General features: G+C 35.1%; 1 pseudogene; it reads left to right on the forward strand.

Annotated features, from left to right (window-relative positions):
• Positions 1-9182: 9182 nt before the first annotated feature.
• LOC138913302 (uncharacterized) lies at positions 9183-10945 on the forward strand (annotated as a pseudogene).
• The last annotated feature ends 10470 nt before the right edge of the window (positions 10946-21415 follow it).

Below are 21415 nucleotides of genomic sequence, written 5' to 3' on the forward strand. Positions count from 1 at the left end.
TTTTTCAATTTTGAAACATTCAATTACTGTTACTATTGAACCATACTAAATATATAAATATTAATATTAACCAATAAATATTTAAAAGCAAAATTAAATGAACAACTAAAAGGAATAACCAGAAGTGAGCCAGATCAATTTGAGTAAAAATAGGAGAACAAAATGTGAATAGACTTTGTACAGCGCACAGTGGGGTAACAGAGACCAAAAGTGCGAATCAAATCAACCAAGCATGTTTAAATCACTTATAAAAAAAAACGGATTTACTAAAATAAATATTTTTTTAGTATTTAAAATTAATTTTTAATTTTAGTAAAATAGACGAAAACTATGTTATTCTGTTATTTTCGTGTGTCTCAATGCATTTGCAGTAAATTTGTTTTATATTATTATTTTAGGTAATTGTTAATATCTTAAATATTAAATAAAAACATTTCTTATGTTGTTCAACCATATTCGATTGATATTTAGGCGCAAAAGTTTTTTGACCAAAAATTTGGTTTTTTTTTTGTGTATGTTTTTTTTATAATACTTTATTAACACTAAAATTATTAAACACTCTTAACAATTTGTGCAGTGCACTGCAGCGCCATATTTTTTTTATCGAACAATTTTATTGAAAATCGAATAACAATTCTGACGATTTGGTCTGACTGTTAACCTTAAAGGTCTTTTTCCATCTTATCCAATTGTTTTATATGCGTTTAGAGCCAAATTTGATTCGGATTGGTCAATTAATTCACCCTCAGAAGCTAAAAGAGTAAGCACATCTATTGGCTTACAAATGTGAAGATATCTCCATACCTATAAACGATAGAGGTAAAGGAACAAAAGATTCCAACTCTGCTGCCTTAAAGTTAGTAAAAGTGTATTTTACTTCCTTAAAATATGCCCAAGACAGGCAAACGTACTAATAAAACCGTTTCTGAAAAATTTTTTAATTTTTGAGGTTAGGTTACTGTTATTAACTTTTCTCAAAAAAAGCACAAAACAGCACCTCTATTTTTGCACATTTGAAAGTTTATATATCAGAGAAATTTTCAGTAAAATATGAAAACGGCTAAACCCGGCTCTTTTGAGATATCTTTAAAGATTTCTCAGAATCAGGTTAAATTTAAGGTGTATGAAAAATATTTATTAAAAATATAATATATGAATTCTAAATTTTTGTTTTTAAATGAAAAATTAGTTAACATTTAAAAGAAAACAATGGCATTTCCAGTTTTTTGGTACATTAAAGAATGTCAGTTTAATATTTTTTTAAAAATGACAATTACAATTACAATTTTTTAAAAATTACAATTTGGATAGTCTTGATGAAATGTGAATCAAAGTGTAACTTTGAGAAAGGATAACTCTAGTCTGATAAAACTAAATGCGATTTGAGTTTTAGATTATGAAAGGTCATTCAATGTACCATAAACTGCCATCATTACTTTTAGAGATTTGATTTTAACATTAATTCGCAAAATCGGCCTCTGTTACCCCACTGTGCAGCGCCTCACGTGATGCTTCCGTGGCGCAGATAGTAGAGTGCGTGACTGCAAACTGTGAGACGAGCGGTTAGCGGTTCGATTCCCGCGTGCGGCGACCAAGATGTTTTTCTCAAAATAGTAAGTTATTGGGTTTTTAAATTTATAATTTGTAATTTGTACACTCATTTCAGTTATTATTACAGTTCCAATTTGAACCCAACCAAGTGCTCAATTAAAGAAAATTCAAATAAGGTGACAAACAAGAACGAAAAAAAAAACAACACAAAGGCTGTGGCGTCACAGAAACAACCGGGTATAATTCCGAAGCCCGAAAATAGATTTTTGTATTTTCTGAATTTGAGAAATTTTTTTTGTTATTTAAAAAATATTTGTCTATATTTAAAAAAAACCGTATTTCTATTTTTTAGAAAACCTTTATTTCTAAATTCTAAGAAATATTTTTTTACTTTCTAGCAAAAAATTTCTAAATTGCAGTCTATTTTTTTTTGATTTTTAGAAAAAACGTCTTTGATTTTAAAAACCTACTTTCTTTAATATAGACAAAATCGCCAGTAAAGCAAATTCATAGGCGATTTTATAAAACCAAGGGCGATTTCAGTCGATTTTTTTTCTGGGTGAAACGTCTTAAATCATTTCCGAATAAATTTGAAAATATATCATGACTTTTGTGCCCCAATTCCTTTATAGGTAGGGTCCTGACATGTTTAATCGATAGCACAGGTCAACAAAATAGACTTTATTAAAAGGTGCAGGCCTATTGGCATTAAAACATGTTAATATAGACGTATATAAGCATATCTGCATACTTAGTTTTCGAGTTTAACGGGTGGTATTTGTGCAATCGCGGTTTGAAAAAAGTAGCAACATTTTATATTTTTATTTAAGATATCTTCGAGGGTCTGTGCTCAGTTGTAATAATACCTATGCCAAAAAATTGCTTAGATGCCCTTCTACATTATTGCACTTAAGGTTCCATCATAATTTGAGTCAATCACAGCCTATGAGCCATTGAAGTAATTTGTTCACCTCTATTCCCAACCAACTTGATGCGGTGAACACGCTTAAAAAAATACAAGGAAAAATATATGCCCTAAAATATTTTACAGGCATCTAGAGGCATCTTTCACCGAATTTTTAAGACAAATAAGACCATTGTACGTCGAAGGATGGAATTTATAGAATTTTTTCCGTAAGAACTTAAAAAGTAACAACTATTTTTAAATCCCATTTTACATAAATATCTGACACATTCGTAAAAATGTGCCTTTCAATTTGGTTAGCAGTAGGCGCCGAACATAGACAAATTATATTTTTAAGGGGTTAATATGCCTTAAAAAAAATCCCCACCACAATTTTAAGGCGACGCCACTGTTATCTTTAAAAAGCCTACTGTGTAAAATCACGACACACTCGTTACGTAAGAGTGACTCTAAAATACTTGTTACTTTTCCCATTCTTACGGAAAAAATTCTATAAATTCCATTTTACGAAGTACAATAGTGGGACTTATCTCAAAAATTCGGGAAAAGACGCCTCTAGATGCATGTAAAATATTTTAGGGCACATATTCCGTATTCCTTGTATTTTTTTAAGCCTGTTCACCGCATCAAGTTGGTTGTAAATAGAGGTGAACAAATTACTTCAATGGCTCTTAGGCTTTTATTAACTCAAATAATGATGGAACCTTAAATGCAATTATGTAGAAGGGCATCTAAGCAATTTTTTGGCATAGGTTTTATTTTACAACTGAGCACAGACCCACGAAGATATCTTAAATGAAAATATAAAATGTTGCTACTTTTTTCAAACCGCGATTGCACAAATACCACCCGTAAACTCGAAAACTAAGTATGCAGATATGCTTATATCCGTCTATATTAACACAATTTAATGCCCATAGGGCTGCACCAAAAACACTGTTGGCCTGTGTAGTAAGTATACTACAAATACTACAAAATATACAAAAATCGCAAAGGATATTTACACTTTAAACTTAGATTTAATTGTTAGCTACCGCCAAATAAAGATTAAGTTATCCATTTGTCATTTTTCTACCTTTTATTCTATTTTTAGAGAAGTGGTGCTATTATTTTTTTCGTAAGTTTTTCCAGTTTTGCAAAGATTTTCTTATATAAGTCCAGAAACCTTTTATAAAGCTAACATTTTTTTTCATATTCAAATTACGTTTAGTCTTACTACTTCAAACCCTTTTTGAAAAGTTAAAAAAATTAAAAGATGTGAGTAGGGTGACTAGTTAAAATTTTGTTGTGTTAGTGGTGCTATTATTTTGTTCGCAGCTGCACATATAACCTTCATATTGCTGTATCCTTGGACTTCTCGATCGATTGTGCTCACCGTGGGCTCTTGAGTTTGCTTTATGACGTAATCGTCAAAAGCATCGTCTTGGCATTCAGGTTGGCTCAAAACACCTTCGGAATTAACCTCGGCTAAGACGAACTGCATCATTATATCTTTACATGTATGTTTTTCAGTTGATGTAAATTGCAACAGTTTGTTCGTCGGAGGAAATAAAAGTCTTGTGAAACTTAGTTAAATTTTGATAAATAGTCATAGAAATTTGTTCGGATAATAAAGACTTTACTTCTGTTAGGAAAGGGGTATCGCAAGAATCCGGTTGGCATTTCTTTTTAAGCTTGTTGATGTAAGGAATGGCCAGGTGTAAGGTTTCCCTTTTACTTCCTTCCAATCTTTTGAAATTCGTTCAAACGATTCCAGGAGCTGTATAATGGATCTTAAATGATTTATGTTAACAGCGTCCAAACAATTAGTTGCATTTTTATCCATTAAAATATTTGAAATGTCCAGCCAATTTGCGTCAACTGATGGTATTAAATAAAATGAAGTAATCCAACGAGTGGGACAGTTGCTCTTTAAGGAAAATCCAAACTTAGCGTTAGATCCAATTTGTTAAAATACTTCCCTAATTAACTGCATTCGGTATTGATTTAACTGCCTTTTCTATCACGTTATGAATTAAGTGATTCAAGCAGTGAATATGGGAATATGTCTTAAAAGCAGCTTCATATTAGACCCTCTGTCAGTTACAAGAACAAGCATGTCTTCATCCAGGTTGCAGCCGAAGCTTTCAAGAATCTCAGACATTTTTCTCGAACTCTTAAACCTAATAAAACAGGTGAAACTAGAGTTTTATTTTTTTCATATTAAATTCTTTCCTGTGCTCGGCTCAGCCTCCATTGATTTAATAGCTAAGACACGACTAATAAGAACGCCATCCCTTATGTACTGCATAGTTCACGATAAATAAGATGACCGCAGGTAGTTGTCCGTCCATATATCACTAGTCAAGGAATATCCAAATTCCTTGTACTTGCTGATTTCGTCCTTTACACTGTAAAGTTTACAGCATTAAACCACATTTCGTACACACAAAAAAATTTGCTTGGTAAAATTGACCAGCAAAGATAGTTACGTAACTATTAAAATAGTTACGTGTATTTTGTTTTTGCTTTGGGTTTGTGTCTTTGCTAATTGTGTGTATTTTGTTGTTGTGAAATGACAATTTACTTAGTAGAATTGACAATTTTGCTGGTTGGGGCCTGTTTGACAATTATTACAGTTGATTTTACCAAGTTTTTTTTTTGTGTGTAAAGGCTTGCTATATTTCTTGAAATAGTCGTCGGATGTGGCAAAAGTTTGTCAATGTCGACGTTAGTGCCAAACATTGCCCCCACTTTAATTAAAAATTTTGCCACATTTTTTAAGCCCGAAGCATTCACTATATTAAAAAATCGGCAATTTTTAAAGGTATATTCTGTTAGCAAGGAGACGCCCTCACGCTTGGTTTCTGGACCAACTTCTACCTCTGGTTCAACACAAGATACATAAGAGATAACATAGCACTTATGCCTGACGATATTGAATGTACTGCCATCAAAGGTAATACTATATATTAGCGGGCTCACCCCCGAAATTCGCGAATTTCAAAGTTCCCGGGTTTGCTATAAAAAACAAGGGTGCTTTTCTCATATTTTCAATCAAAGTTATTACGTTTTAATGAGTTTTTTTTTTAATTTAAGTAGTTTTAATGAACGTTTTTCCGCACCACCATTGAGGTAAAGTTCCAGGTTTTTTCTTTATCAACCTTTTATGGCCTAGAAATTTCTCTGCTGAAATATTCCCGAATAGGATGTATTTGAAAGTAGTGCATTTAAAAAATAAAGTAAAGGAAAGACTGAGCCGAAGTCAAAAAAAATTTAAGAAAAAATCGCGCAGTTTCTCTTGTTCAGTATTAAACAAGTAGTTTTAGCTGAATAAGGGTTGTTGTGTCGCTAAGAAAAACAAAATCAAAGAAAGGTTAAAATATATAATCTTTCTTGGACCGCGAATTCTTCTGATTATCATAATAAAAATACATAACATCCATGGTTATGAGAGTTCTTAAGAAATCGCTGTCTATCGAGGATCATTTTTACGCAGTTGTGAGGACTAGTTCCCTATAATACCAATCAATTACTCAGATGTTTGGAATTTTAAATTAGTCTTATTTTGACAAAAAAGGTAAAGGGTACATATATGTATACATATATGATTTTTATAGCAAACGTTAGAAAAGCATACTTGTTTTTTTATAGCAAACCCGGGAACTTTGAAATTAAATTACAAGAGAACCAGGGCCGACCGCCAAGTTATTTTTGCACGTAAATTCTTAAGAAATCGCGGTCCATCGAGGAAAATTTACCCTTTTGCTTAACAATATCAGTCAGTACATTCTATTTAAAAAAAATACATCTTTATACTTGCATCTGGTTTAAAAAGATAAGCGAGAATATCTTCTTTTTCTATTAAAGTTACTTACATTTTCGGTCGACATTTTTTCAATTTTTTTCACAGAATTTTTGGTTTGGTTGTTTTCCGTAGGAACCAAAAATAAATTCTGAAAAATGTGTAAAATTCAGGCAGGTCGACTAGATTGATTCATTCATTCATTCAACCAGAATGAATTATAATGTCATTTAATTTTATTTAAAATGGTTCTTTGAACAAATTTAACTTAATTTAAATTCAGTTAAGTAAATTTATTGTTGAATTGAATGAATTCAAAATTTAATGGCACACTACGAAAACTAAAAATTGAATACATTCATGCTGGGCTCTAACTCGTTCTGTTTTAGCTTGTTATTCATCTTAATGCTTTTGCTTTCGGTTTTTCCGATAATTACTTAGCTAGCTTCTGCTTTTCTTCGGGCTTTCTGGCAATGCCTGCCTATGCCATTTAAGGGGGGAAATACAATTAAAAGGCATAAAATGAGGCCTGTCTTTGGGAGTGGATTGCAAGTAGGGAATTAAATTAATCTTAGCGATTCTTTTTGCATGTTATTAGGAAATTATTGGGCAATGAAAATCAGTCCAGTCTTTTAAAAAATATTGTAATTAAGCCCATTTATGATCAATAATGTGGAGTCGTGTTTTGAGGGATGAACTTTGCGCCGTGCAAAACAAAAAACAGCAACTGGGCATTAATCGTAGAGGTACAGCGCACAACATGAATTATTTGTATATGTAAAAAAATGGGTTTTCCATAAAAAAATATGAAGTTGGAAAAATTGTTTTCAAAAAACACACTTTTTTCGACTTTGCTCGTAAAAAAAACATGTTATAACAAACAAATATAAAAATCATTTTATTCATGTTGTGGAAAATTTTATTTCAAACATAAAGCAAAAAACCGCATTCGATTAAAATGAAATCTCTGACCTGTACATTGCACGGCGACTTTGAAAACACGACTTTTCAGTAGAAGCGTTTAAAGTTTACCTTTGTGCATTTCAGCTATTTGACACGCACTCACTAAATTGCGTATTACTTTGAAAATAAGTACCGGACGGCTTTATGCTTTTAAAGGCTTATTCCCAGACATATTTAGAGTACATTAAGACAAAAAAATTTTTTTGAAAAAAATAAATTTTCAATTGTATTTCCCCCCTTAATTCCCACGGACCATGGACTAATAGCCCTTCCCATAGAGCCCATCCGTGTGAAACGGTTGGGATTTTTGACGAATCTGAAACATGTGTTCCCACAGAACTCCATCCACCATCCAATAACAGCTGACTGAAGAGCAGTTGCTTAGCTCAACATTAACGAAGGGGGATTTTAACTTGGAAAAACTGCCGTAAAATTGCGTTCTCCTAATCCTTTTGTGGAATAATACAATAAATAGATTAAGATTAGTTAATTAGTTTAAAAATATATATAAAATAATATATATACAGTAGCGGACAAAAGCCTACGGACGACCCCCTTTTTGGGAGTTCACCCACTCCTATTGCTTTTACGGGAAAAGTAATGATGCAGTTTTGTTCTTAATGTTATTAATATACAAAAACCAAAATTTTATTCTTATTCATAAAAAACTTTAAAAGTTACAGACGAAAATCTTAAAAATGGCATTGACAAAAGTCTACGGACGATTTTTTACATAGAACTTTCAAAATTTTCGCTCCAAAATTACCCAAACCTGCTCTATAATTTGTATGCCCAGGCCTTATGGCGGTGAAAACAATTGCCGAAAAGCATAAAACAGCAGATATTTCTTAAGGATATGCGCCGTATGCTTAGGATCATTATCCTGTTGGTGGATCGAGATGGTTCCGAGGCATTATTTGTCCACAGATGCCTTCAAATTATGTTCAAATATAGTCTTATACTGAGAACGAACCATAATACCCTCGACGATGACCAAATTTCCTACTCCCGAGGCTTCAACTGTTCCCCACACCATGTCACTCCCACCGAAGTGCTTTACGGTCCAAATTAGTACTGTGGTGGGAGTATGGTTGGAAAGTCTTGGTGTGGGGATCAGTTGAAGCCTCGGGAGTAGGAAATTTGGTCATCGTCGAGGGTATTATGGTTCGTTCTCAGTATAAGACTATATTTGAACATAATTTGAAGGCATCTGTGGACAAATAATGCCTCGGAACCATCTCGATCCAGCAACAGGATAATGATCCCAAGGATACGGCGCATATCCTGAAGAATTGGCTGCTGTTTTATGCTTTTCGGCAATTGTTTTTACCACCATAAGGCCTGGGCATACAAATTATTAGGCAGGTTTAGGTAATTTTGGATCGAAAATTTTGAAAGTTCTATGTAAAAAATCGTCCGTAGACTTTTGTCAATGCCATTTTTAAGTTTTTCGTCCGTAACTTTTAAAGTTTTTTATGAATAAGAATAAAATTTTGGTTTCTGTATATTAATAACATTAAAAACAAAACTGCATCATTACTTTTCCCGTAAAAGCAATAGGAGTGGGTGAACTCCCAAAAAGGGGGTCGTCCGTAGACTTTTGTCCGCCACTGTATATATATACATGTCGTGGATTGGTTAGACAATTCAAATTATAACGACTGTTAGCTTTGATTTCTCCTTTCGCTTCTCCTTCGTTTTCATGTGCTTCTGTGCTGTTTCTTCGGCTCTCCGAATGGAGACAACTGATTCTGTTGTCTACGTTAGTCTGTGCACTGGTGTGAGCGAGATAGAAGGATGCAGGTGTCCGCATCAAAAAGGAATAACGGAAAGTTCTCAATGGTGTGCGTATTGGAATGTGAGAGCGAGAGCGGAATAAAGTAGAGAGCGACGCTTGCAAAAAGGGACGCAAGCAGTTTTAGAGAACATTCGTATTTGAAGAGCCAAACTGCAAAGATCATGCCACGCACCAGAAAACGTTTCCGTTCGGACCACGAAGAGCAGCCTGAAGCGGAGGACGATTCCAGTGAATCCTCGACATCAGAAGTGGGATTGCCCAGGCCTCAAATCGAAAGTGAATATAATCTGAAACTGCTTTTGGAATCACAAAATTGTACTTTCTCGGAACTCATAAAAGCCGTACAGCGAGCCCCGAATGACGCAGTTGCCATTAAATTGCCGAACTTTAATCCTGATCGTGCAAGCGCGGATGCAGTATCATGGAGTGCAACGGTGGATTACATTCTTTCCGAAAACAGTCTAGAAGGCAGCGCTCTCGTGATGGCTCTCAGTCGGTCTTTGCAAGGAAGCGCGTCTCATTGGCTTGCACAAACGGTCTACCCTGGGATCACATGGACGCAGTTCAGAGAACTGTTTTTGCAGTATTTCGCCGGAACGGAGACCTTGGCTGCAACTGTGTTAAATCTGCTGAATGGTCGCCCAACAGAGGGAGAATCTATGTCGCTGTATGGAAGCAGAATTTTAACATCCCTGATGTCCAGGTGGAAGTCCCTGACGGTAGAGCAAATTGCCGTTTCTGTTGCTTTGGCGCACGTGGCTGGATTGGACAAGCGACTGCGACGCTTGGCTTTTACTACAGAATTCAATTCTCGGAACGAGTTGCAACAGGAGTTGAAAGCCTTTTCTTTTGATGCTGGACCGAGCCGCGGTACTGGTGACGTCTTGGCGGCCCCGACTAATAAGAAAACAAGACCCTTCTCCAATATCAGATGTCACAAATGCGGAAAAGAGGGTCACAAGAAGGCGAAGTGTCGTTCGTCTGGTGTGCAACCGCGACATAGCCAACTAGCTACTCAACGTTCTGGACATAATGGAGGAAGAGATTGCTCAACTGTAATCTGCTTTAAGTGTGGAAAGGAAGGGCATGTGGCTACTGTGTGCCCGGATCGTCAGGAGCGCTCAATGCCGGTCAAGAGGGATTCTGTTAAAGATCTCAACCTGTGTACCGTACTTAAGCCCCTTGGAACTTTTCAACAATTTGGTGAGTCGTTCCAATTTTGTTTTGACTCGGGAGCCGAGTGCTCGCTCATCAAGGAAGCCGTCTCGCTAAAGCTGTCTGGACCTAGAATAAATAACGTAGTAATTTTAAGGGGTATTGGTAGTAATACGGTTTGTAGCACCCTACAGATATTGGCTAAAGTTTTGATTTGTGATCCTTCGAAGTTCTTTTTCATGCAGTTCAAGATAGTTATATCAAATACGATGCTTTGATTGGGCGTGAAATTTTGAGCCAGGGAATCGGTGTAACAATTACATCAAATTCACTTTCAATGTTTAATGAAAAAACTGTATTGCCTGTCTTGACTTCAGATTGTGTTCCCGATTTGGCCAATGTTGATACCGATCTAAGTGGTTTAGATAAGGATACGCTAATATCAATGCTTCAAAATTATTCTGGTTCGTTCATAAACGGTATTCCACAAAGTTGCGTAACTACGGGGCAGCTAGAGATTCGACTGATTGATCCAAACAAGACAGTCCAGAGACGACCTTATAGATTGAGCGTGGAAGAAAAAAAACAAGTGCGAATGTCTATTAAACAGCTGTTGGATGCAAACATTATAAGACCAAGTTCCTCCCCCTTTGCAAGCCCGATGCTTCTTGTTAAGAAGAAAAATGGAACTGACCGTCTCTGCGTCGATTACACACTCAAAAAATTATTTTTTCTTAAATATAGAAAAAAAATTGTTTCTGTGCTTTAAACAAATATTCTATAAAGAGGAAAAATTTTCTAATCATCAGAAAAATTTTCTAATCATCAGAAAAATTTTCTAATCTTCAAAAAAATTCTGAGTTGAACAAGTTTTTTTAGAAAATATTTTCTGAAATACAGAAAAATCAATTTTTTTTCTAAATTATAAGGTTTTTTTTTCTAATCTTCCTTTCTTTTTTTGAGGGTTAAAATCGCCATTTATTTTAGAAAAAAAAAGACTGAACTTTTCTAAAACTAAAAAAAAATTGCCATTAAAATTATAAATATTTCTACATAATAGAAATATTGTTTTTCTAATAACAGAAAAAATGTTTGAAGATTTTTCTTACATTTAGAAAAAAATGTGTGACATTAGGAAATATTTTTCTAGAAAATAAAAAATTTAACCGTATTTGATCGATTTCCCTTCCTATACACTTTTTAGAAAATTTTTTTTTAGCCTAAGAAAAAATCGCTATTAATTGAAGAAAATTTCCGGGATTGGTAGCCTAGGGGCTGCAAGAGTGAGTTCAAACCCACGTCGAGACGAAAAACTTATGATGTCTTTTTGTTTTTTTTTTTAACATTAATAGTTACATATTAATAAAAAAAAATGTATTGCATTTTTTTAGCTCATGAATAATTATATTTTGTTAAAAATGATGTTTAAGTTTTTCAAACTTCAAACATTCAATTACTGTTACTATTGAACCATAATAAATATATAAATATTAATATTAATCAATAATTATTTAAAAGCTAAATTAAATGAACAACTAAAAGGAATAACCAGAAGAGAGCCAGATCAATTTGAGTAAAAATAGGAGAACAAAATGTGAATAGACTTTGTACAGCGCCTCACGTGATGCTTCCGTGGCGCAGCTAGTAGAGTGCTTGACTGCAAACTGTGAGGCTAGTGGTTAGCGGTTCGATTCCCGCGTGCGGCGACTAAGATGTTTTTCTCAAAATAGTAAGTTATTGGGTTTTTATATTTATAATTTGTAATTTGTATACTCATTTCAATTATTATTATTATTACACCAGTTTACAAAAAAAAATCGATGAAATATACCATGAATGAAACCTTTGTTTTCCGGTAAGGTACGTCTTCCTGATTCAGAAAATGGCACTTAAAATTTTTTTTATGGATACATTTTTTTTTAAAGTGTAAAAAACGTTTTTGACTTTTTTTCAATTGTTAACTTGAGTTGTGGCTAACCGATTTCAACCATAAATAACTCATTTTACAGGTAATTGAATGAGAAAATATTAGAGTCTATTTAATGACGAGTGTAATAATTTTTCGTCACAAATGTTGATATCAGAACTTTTGTATATTGAAGGCGCGATCGTCACTAGTTTTTTACCTCGTTAAGAGGTGTTTTTATTTGATATCAGAAGTTTTTGTTTGTTTACATTTGCTCTCATAGGAGCTAATATATACATTTAAATTTAAATTGGTCAATCATAATTTTTAAACTATTGTATTTTAACAAATTAAGTTAAAAAGGCGTTGAAGTATTTCAAAATACCTTTTAATCGAGGTATAGCACATGTCTGTACCTTTAGTAGTGTAGAACTTACAAACTAACGAAATTTAGCTATTTTTAGCTTTTTCCCGCTAAAGTAGCGGCTTTTTCCAAAAGTCGTAGAACAAAAGATTCCTATAAGGAACTCTTAAGTGCAAATTTACTGATTCCATGACCCTAAAATACAGTTCGGATACCCTCCCACAAAATTCAATACTCAGGGAGCGTTAGTTGTTCTGAGCTGGCAAAAGTGGCTATTTTCGTTTCTGAATAACTTTTAAACGCGATTTTTTACATAAACATGATATATACCAAAATTTAAGGAATCTCAAGGGCTATACAGTTTAAAGTTGTAAGGAAAATCGTTAGAGCCGTTTTTGAGAAAATTAAAAAAAAGCTAAAAAAAAGTTTAAACAAATTTTCTTTTGTTCATATTTTTTTAACTATTACATTTACACAAATTGCATATAGAAGGCGTTTATAACATTTAAAAATACCTTTCAAACGAGATGCAGCACAAGTCTGTAGCTTTAGTAGAATAGAAGTTACGGCTTTCCGAATTTTAGCTATTTATAGCTGTTTTCCCGCTTAACTAGCGGGTTTTTCCAAAAGTGGTAGAACAAAAGTTTTTTATATCGATGTGATGAACGTCATATCAAATTTTCAGAACTTAAAAAACATATTTTGGACAAGTGGACAAGTGGACAAGTGGACAAACTGACAAACAGAATTAAATTTTCATTTTGGGAAGAAGAAGAAAATCTTATTTTGGCTATAACTTTTGAACGGAGAGTCGGATTTTGACAAATGACCCCTCATTCGACGGGTAGGAATACAACAAAGGAATACAACTAAAACATTGCGAGGGGGCATTTATCCCCACCGGCCCCAACAGCTCCAAATTTCGAAATTTTCACTTTTTCACTTTCACCGCTCGCTCTCCCAAGCCAATTGATTTTCTTAAAGTCTTGGTATGCAATCCTGTTAGTTTTCGCTATACCTTTCGATAGGTGTATCATTCATTATGATCGGACCATCACAGTAGATTTTCATTTCTTCGTGTATATATAGTAGTCGCCTTCGCACACTCTCCTGGTGCGCTTCGTCACTACATGGACTGCCGTCCATAGTGATATTCGACCCACTTTTTCCGATTGAGCTTCACACCGACGCCAGTGCTGATGGTTACGGGGCCATTTTATTGCATAGGATCGAGGACAAGCCTCGAGTTATCGAGTATTTCAGCAAACGGACTTCCCCCGCCGAATCACGCTACCACTCATACGAGTTGGAAACGCTCGCAGTATATGCCTCCATGAAGTATTTCCGTCATTACTTGCATGGTCGTCAATTTACGGTATTTACGGATTGTAATTCGCTCAAAGCTTCCAAAACTAAAGCCGAGTTAACTCCTAGAGTGCAAGGTGGTGGTCGTATATGCAGGTTTTTAAGTTCGACATTGAGTATAGACCAGGTGATCGAATGGCTCATGTAGACTTTCTCTCTCGAAACCCAGTGTTGGAAGATCGTAAAAATGTAAAAGGTATAACCGAAAAGCGTATAAACTTGACAGAGATTACCGACAACTGGTTGTTGGCAGAGCAGCAGAGAGATGACGAAACATCATCCATCGTGTCCAAGTTGCGCAATGGAGAACTTCCTGAGGATATAGCAAAAACCTTTGAGTTACGTGGTGGTACTCTATATAGGAAAATTCAAAGACATGGGAAAACTCACTGTCTTCCTATTATTCCAAAGCCCTTTAGGTGGTCTGCTGTTGACAACGTGCACGAGGCAATTATGCATCTCGGTTGGGAAAAGACCCTCGCAAAAATGTAAGAGTATTATTGGTTTGACAAAATGTCCAAGTATGTCCGTAAATTCGTTGACAATTGCATTACGTGTAGGTTATCTAAACCTCCGACTGGCAAGGTACAAGCTGAATTGCATCCCATTCCGAAAGTGAGCGTTCCGTTTCATACAGTTCATATTGATAGCACAGGGAAGCTTAGTGGTAAAAATGACCAAAAGGAATATATAATCGTCCAAATAGATGCATTTTCTAAGTTCGTCCATTTGTTTCACACCACTAGACTAGACTCTGAAAGCTGCATCAAGTCAGTGAGGTCTTTAATATTGATTTTTGGGGTTCCTTCCCGTTTGATAGCTGATCAGGGACGTAGCTTTGCCTGTACTATGTTTCGTGACTTTTGCTCAGCACAAAAGATAGATTTACATTTGATCGCAACTGGCGCCAGCCGGGCCAATGGCCAGGTCGAACGAATGATGAGTACTCTTAAATCTATGCTAACTGCGGTTGAAACAGGCAAGGGATCTTGGCAGGACGCTTTGTACGAAATTCAACTGGCTCTTAATTGCACTCCCAATAGGGTAACGAAAGTTAGTCCAATAGAGTTACTAATTGGAAAGGAAGCTAGAACATTTGGTCTTGTACCCGTTGCTGCCCTGCAGGAAAAATGCGAACTAGTCTGAAAAACAACTAGTTAAATAACTAATATAAAGCAACCGGAATTTGTCTGAATGCATTTGGACTACACAGGGTCTAGAAAATTTGTGCTAGTCGAAAAAATGATTAATACAAAACTAGTAAAAAATAAACTTGTTTCGGACTAGTACCTTTCTGACAAAAAAAACCTTAAAAATATTTAACTGGTAGAACAAATACATGTTAGGGTCTAGTTAAAATGCAACTGGAATTGAACTGGTTGCAAATGAGACACATATGATCCAAAAATATAGCCTAGAGTGTAAATGTCTCGGGAAATCTAACACCCCTGCAGGAAAAATGCGAACTAGTCTGAAAAACAACTAGTTAAATAACTAATATAAAGCAACCGGAATTTGTCTGAATGCATTTGGACTACACAGGGTCTAGAAAATTTGTGCTAGTCGAAAAAATGATTAATACAAAACTAGTAAAAAATAAACTTGTCTCGGACTAGTACCTTTCTGACAAAAAAAACTTTAAAAATATTTAACTGGTAGAACAAATACATGTTAGGGTCTAGTTAAAAGGCAACTGGAATTTAACTAGTTGCAAATGAAACACATATGATCCAAAAACATAGCCTAGAGGGTAAATGTCTTGGGAAATTTAACAATAAACAAATCAAACACTCGAGGTCCTCGGTTCAATCCCCAGTCTCTGTGCATTTTTTGTTTGTTTTTTGTTTGCTAGGTGATGCTTTAGTTTTATTTTAAACTTTGCTTAATCTGTCCGAGGCAATATGTATGTGAAAAATCACTGTTTATGAATTATGTCACACTAAAATTCATAAACCTTGTTAGGGCATTACAAAATGTGATGCGTTTATGGCTCAATCAGTTAGTGTGTCTACAAATCCAAAGGTACCGGGTTCAAGTCCTAGAGAGGGCGACTTGCCTCAAAAAAAGTAAGTTTGTTTTAATTCCATTTAATTATCATTTACTGTATTTGATTACATAATAATTATCAGAAATTCTCTAAGGACCGCGCCTATTGATTGGATACTAAATTAGGAGAGCGTCAAGTTAGGCATCGTTAAGTACTAGTGAAATTCAATCACTTGATGGTTTAGAGATTATTTTTAATTTGTTCGTGAAAATATTTTTTTGAGTGTAGTTTAACAGCTGTAACTATAAATTGGTTAACAGGCACTAGTGCAAAACTAGTAGCAAATGGACTAGTTGTTTCCGACGACAAGCATATGAAAAATGGACCACTTCGTTACAAGGAAATGGACATAACTTGAACTAGTTAACCTTCTTGACCCAACTAGTATTTTAATAGTCCAAAACTGATTCCGTTTCCTGCAGGGTGAAAACGAGAGTGTAGCTGATGTAAATCTAATCAGAAATATAGCTAAGCACAATATGGAACAAAATTCCAAATATGACAAATTGAGATTCGATCGGAATAAAGCCACTATTGTTAAGCATAAAGTTGTGGATCATGTCTTACTCAAGAATGAGGAGCGACATCAGACAAAACTAGACCCCAAGTTTAAAGGCCCATTTTTAGTTGTTGAGCTATTACCAGGTGATCGATATAAATTAAAAGCATTAAAGAGCAATCGAACTTACAAATATTCCCACGAATTTTTACGAAGAATGCCTGAGAAGGGGATTACCACAGAGCATGACGAGACGGTCATGGATGAAGATGATGTTGATCGAGCCGGTGATGGCTGCGATGATTTATGAAATATGAAGATGTAAACGACAACTGTGTGCTATGTGATGGCCGATTGGTCAAGAAAGACTTAAATTGTAAATTGTAAAATAAAAGTCGTTAGAGATAGTGATTGACGATGTGAAAATGTGATTTCTTATTGGAGAAGCAAATGAAAATGGAAAATTAATATTGTTGATGGTAATCCGGATCTCAAGGCTTAAAATAATAAAAGTATTGTCCTTTGTTTAAGTATGAGGAAATGTAAGTTCGATCTGCTACTTAAGAACTAAGAATTCTGTATAACTTTTGAATTTAAAAGAATAATGTTATGAAGGAAAAATGCTAAGTTTGATTTGCTGTTCATAGACTAATAGCTCATAAGGCTTCTGATTAATGAAAATATAGTTATTTTGTATTATCTTCAAAGTACATCTAGTTCTATTTATTATTGGGAGATAATATTTTGTAATGTTTTAAAGTTGAAAACACACGAGGACGTGTGAAAGTCAGTATGGCGTGTCGTGGATTGGTTAGACAATTCAAATTATAACGACTGTTAGCTTTGATTTCTCCTTTCGCTTCTCCTTCGTTTTCATGTGATTCTGTGATGTTTCTTCGGCTCTCCGAATGGAGGCAACTGATTCTGTTGTCAACGTTAGTCTGTGCACTGGTGTGAGCGAGATAGAAGGATGCAGGGTCCGCATCAAAAAGGAATAACGGAAACCCACCGGGAAAATTCCTCTGGAAAATAACATATTTTCAAGAGGTTTCTCCATAGAAGCGGGACAAAACCTCATTCACCCCTTACATTTCTTCCATCTCTGGTTTCAAAATACACGGGGGTGACACAAAAAGTAAGGGGGAAATGAGGTTTCTATCTGGATCTCTGGCAGAAGAATGCAGGACAAAATCCACTGGTTTATCGACTTCCCGCATTATAGATTTTCTACACGTACCCAGTTATGGTTTTCCTCCACTTGCAATATGTGCTTTTCTACACCCTCCCAGTTTTGGTTTTTCCAGACCCTCGCAGTTTTGGTTTTGCACTGCTTTGCAGTATCTGATTTTCCACAATAAAAATCATGTTTTTTGTAATATTTGTTTGTGTATTTATTAATAATATTTACAATCAAAGCATTGGAACTAAAAATTTGTAATGCCTGAAGCATTCCCGGGTTTTGCTTGGCCGAATAAAGTTAACTATTTTTTATAAAATTATTTATAATTTTAATTATTTATTATTAACTAATTATTAATTATATTAAATTTAACTATTTTCACTTTTTTTTCCCTTTTTCCAACAAATTTAAAAATGATGTGACCCTGCATTATATTCTTGATAATACCATACAAAATGCAGATAATTTTGGTGTAAATTTCGTTGCAAAGTTGGGTCAAACTTTGCCGCCGAATAAATATTTCGTTTAAACAATACTTTTCGGGGACCGTAATCATTAAAGGTTACGTATATTATAGGTATATTAGGCATTTTTCGTGTTATCAATACCACCAACGCGAATTTTTATATTTTAACAACACTTAAAAATGGCTTAGGCCACGATCTGAAGATCAAATTATTTTATTTCACAGAAAATGTTTAAAAATTTAAAAAACAATAATTTTTTTCTTTGTAATTTAATGTAATTCCTTGATAAATGTGATTAAATATTTTAACCGTCTTACAGTGGCTTTTCTCTATAATTTTGTTGAATCCCACATTCACTCTTATTATTATTTGAAAAATGTTGAGTAAAATAAATTAATATTATCATTATAGACATTATGATGATAGTTATATAGTTTAATTTTTTGATTAACAATTATTAATATTTTTTCTACGAATTTTAAAATTACTAAAAATTAAAACTAAATGTGAGAACAAGTCTTTTGGTTTTGGTGTAAATCATAGGATTTTTTAATATTATATGTTTGGTGATTTTTTTGTTAAAAAATATTATAATCGTAGTGCCACAGAAATCACACAGCGCATAAGTGGCCTGATATTGATGCTACTCAAAAACCCACCCCCATTTAACGCTCAGAAATTATCTAACCCCACACCGCCTGGTCCTGCGTGATATTTCGGGTTCTCCAAGCTAGCTCAGCTGTTCAGGGCCGTGGTTCCCCGAACCCTGCCCGATCACACACTCACAGAAATCAACGCCGGACTCACATTTATATGAAACCGACGTTATACAACACCATCCTCTGCACCGTAACATAATAACTCACATTTAAATTCAAATTCCCTACCCACGAACTGGACTACTGGTATTTGACCTGGTCTGGACCATCCTGTTGGACTGGAGGTCACATGCTCATCCCTCCCGACCTTGCGAACTGCTTTGAGCAAACTTATTCCGCAGCCGCCCCTAATTTTCCTGATCCTCCTTACTGTTTCCTACATACCCATCCTTACGTGGCTTCTCCTCCCATTCAATTAACTCTACTCCTTATTTACTGCCATAACTTAACGTTTATTATACAAAATCATGAGATACATTTAGGGTTTACCTTTGAACCCTATTCGCCAAATCCCTTCTTTACGACTTTCTTTTACGCTTGTTCCTAATCCTACCGTAAGAGCTCTCAAGGTGGAAACTTTACACTTAAGCACAGATATTTAAATTAACAAAATTTGGGACAACATAACTGGCACTGGTTCAGAGATCCCCTTAAGGAAAATACTTTTGTAACCCACTTTTTGAGATGTACATTGTATGTGTAAATAGGGATGTAGATAGTATGGGTATAAAATGTAGATAATATATAAATGTAGATAATATAAGTAAATTGACAAGGAATAATTGGTTGGTGAATAAATAAATGAAATAAATAAATAAATGGAAATAATAAATAGCACGAATAATTGAATAAATAAAATAATAAATAAGACCAACAAGACAATATAAAAACAAAATTTCAATTGTACTAAAACTAGTAATAAAAAAAAATGGACTGAAGCCGAAAGGCTCCCGTTGCCTCCACTTGGAAGGCGTGTCGGTCTTCCACGCCAATCTTCAAAATCTTCACGCCAGATACGGCTTAAAATCGTGTCCTCTGACTTGGCAGCAAAGGATCTGGGTCCTTAAAAAAAATTCGCCAGGCCAACTTGGTTGACCTGGCTGCTCACTGGGTCTGGTCAGGTCTGGAATAGAGAGCCCATTAAATCCGGCCTCATTCCTGGACTCAGACCACTCACATAATTTTTGGCCTGCACCGGCTTCCCAGGAGATCTTCCACATAAGTCCTGGTTTCTGGTTTTTTTCGTATTTGATGACCGAACTATTTCTTTAATTTAATTTGGTGTCACTGGCGCGCTGCTGCTGCTCGAATTAGATTTGCAAATATTTTATAAATAATTTAACCCGCCTTTTCACTCTTAGACTTATGCAATCTTTTTTTGCACGTGCAACGCGAGACTTGGAAAAATTTGTGTGAGCGCAGCAGACGTAACGCCCTTGACCGTGACTTTCGTTCTGATCAGCCTATTCCCTATTCCCTACCGTCAACCCGAATTCCGGGTCTCCGTTATTCGAATTTTCCGGGTCAACGGCCGGATAACATTCGGGTGACCAGGTCAAGCCAGTCCTATTTCTGGTATTTAAGCAACCCTGCTTTTTCCCAGAGATTGCCATCGATAAACCGGGTGACCACCCTGCGCCCACATTCGATATTATTATCGATAGGCCGGCCACAACAAGGATTTCAAGAACACAAAAACCAACTTCTCACATTCCCGCTGGGTTGTGCAAGTTTTAATTAACAATTTAACTGGTTTTTATGCACTTTATAGATATGAACAAATAACAGTTAATTTGCCTTCCAGATTGGTTACATGCATATACTTTGTGGACAAGAGTAAAAAGAACGTTATTTTTGACGTTTAAAACAAAATATCACAGTAGTCTTTTTAAAATAAAATTATCAAATAACTATTATTTACGGTCCCTGAACAAAACAATTAAGGTAAAAATATAATTATGTTACGTGGGCATATTAGTGCCCCAGTCCCGAGAAGGACTTGGGCCGAGGGAAAGTCATCCGATGTTCAGGCACCAATTTTGCCGGCATAAGCTCGCCGGATGGGGTGGGTTCTTGGTAAGATTTTCTCCTCTCCAACATAACGAGAATAAATATTAAGATGCCTGAAAAATAGTAAGCGTCCATAAAGTCCGTCGGTCATCGTCGCGGGCCGCGCAATACGATCCCCTATTGTCAAGGTTGTTCGTCAAAAGTTATGTCATTATTCTTCACCTACTCCACTTATCGCGTCAGCACCCCCTTTTTGAAAACTTAGCACTTCATGATTTTTAAGTTCGTTTTCACATTATAATTTTATTGGATAAAATACTGGCTAGTGCCATTTATGAAGGTAATATTATTATTGAGATTACATATGAATTTAATTCTAATTGACCAACAAAGTTTGTTAGCGGAGAGTATCGAATTTACCACCCGTACAAGGTGCACACGTCAGCAAATTGTTGACTATTCACGACTACAAACGTCGCTCTGAGGGCTTTTGTGATTGTTCATACAAACACAAGGCTGATACTCGCCGCTGAAAAATCAATTTTTTTATTATATAATAAAAATTACAACCAAAAGGGTATACTGATTGATGTAAACTATTGTAATGCCTTGAGGAGGCCTAAAGTGGAATTTTTACTTTCAGATAGTCAAACAAAGGCACGAATATATATATGGTTGATAAAGGAACCGTGTTCCGACAAACTTACCCCTTTACTGGTCCTGGGCGATGAGATCTCGACGC

Source organism: Drosophila takahashii, chromosome 3R (genome assembly GCF_030179915.1).
Source record: "Drosophila takahashii strain IR98-3 E-12201 chromosome 3R, DtakHiC1v2, whole genome shotgun sequence".
Lineage (NCBI taxonomy): Eukaryota > Metazoa > Arthropoda > Insecta > Diptera > Drosophilidae > Drosophila > Drosophila takahashii.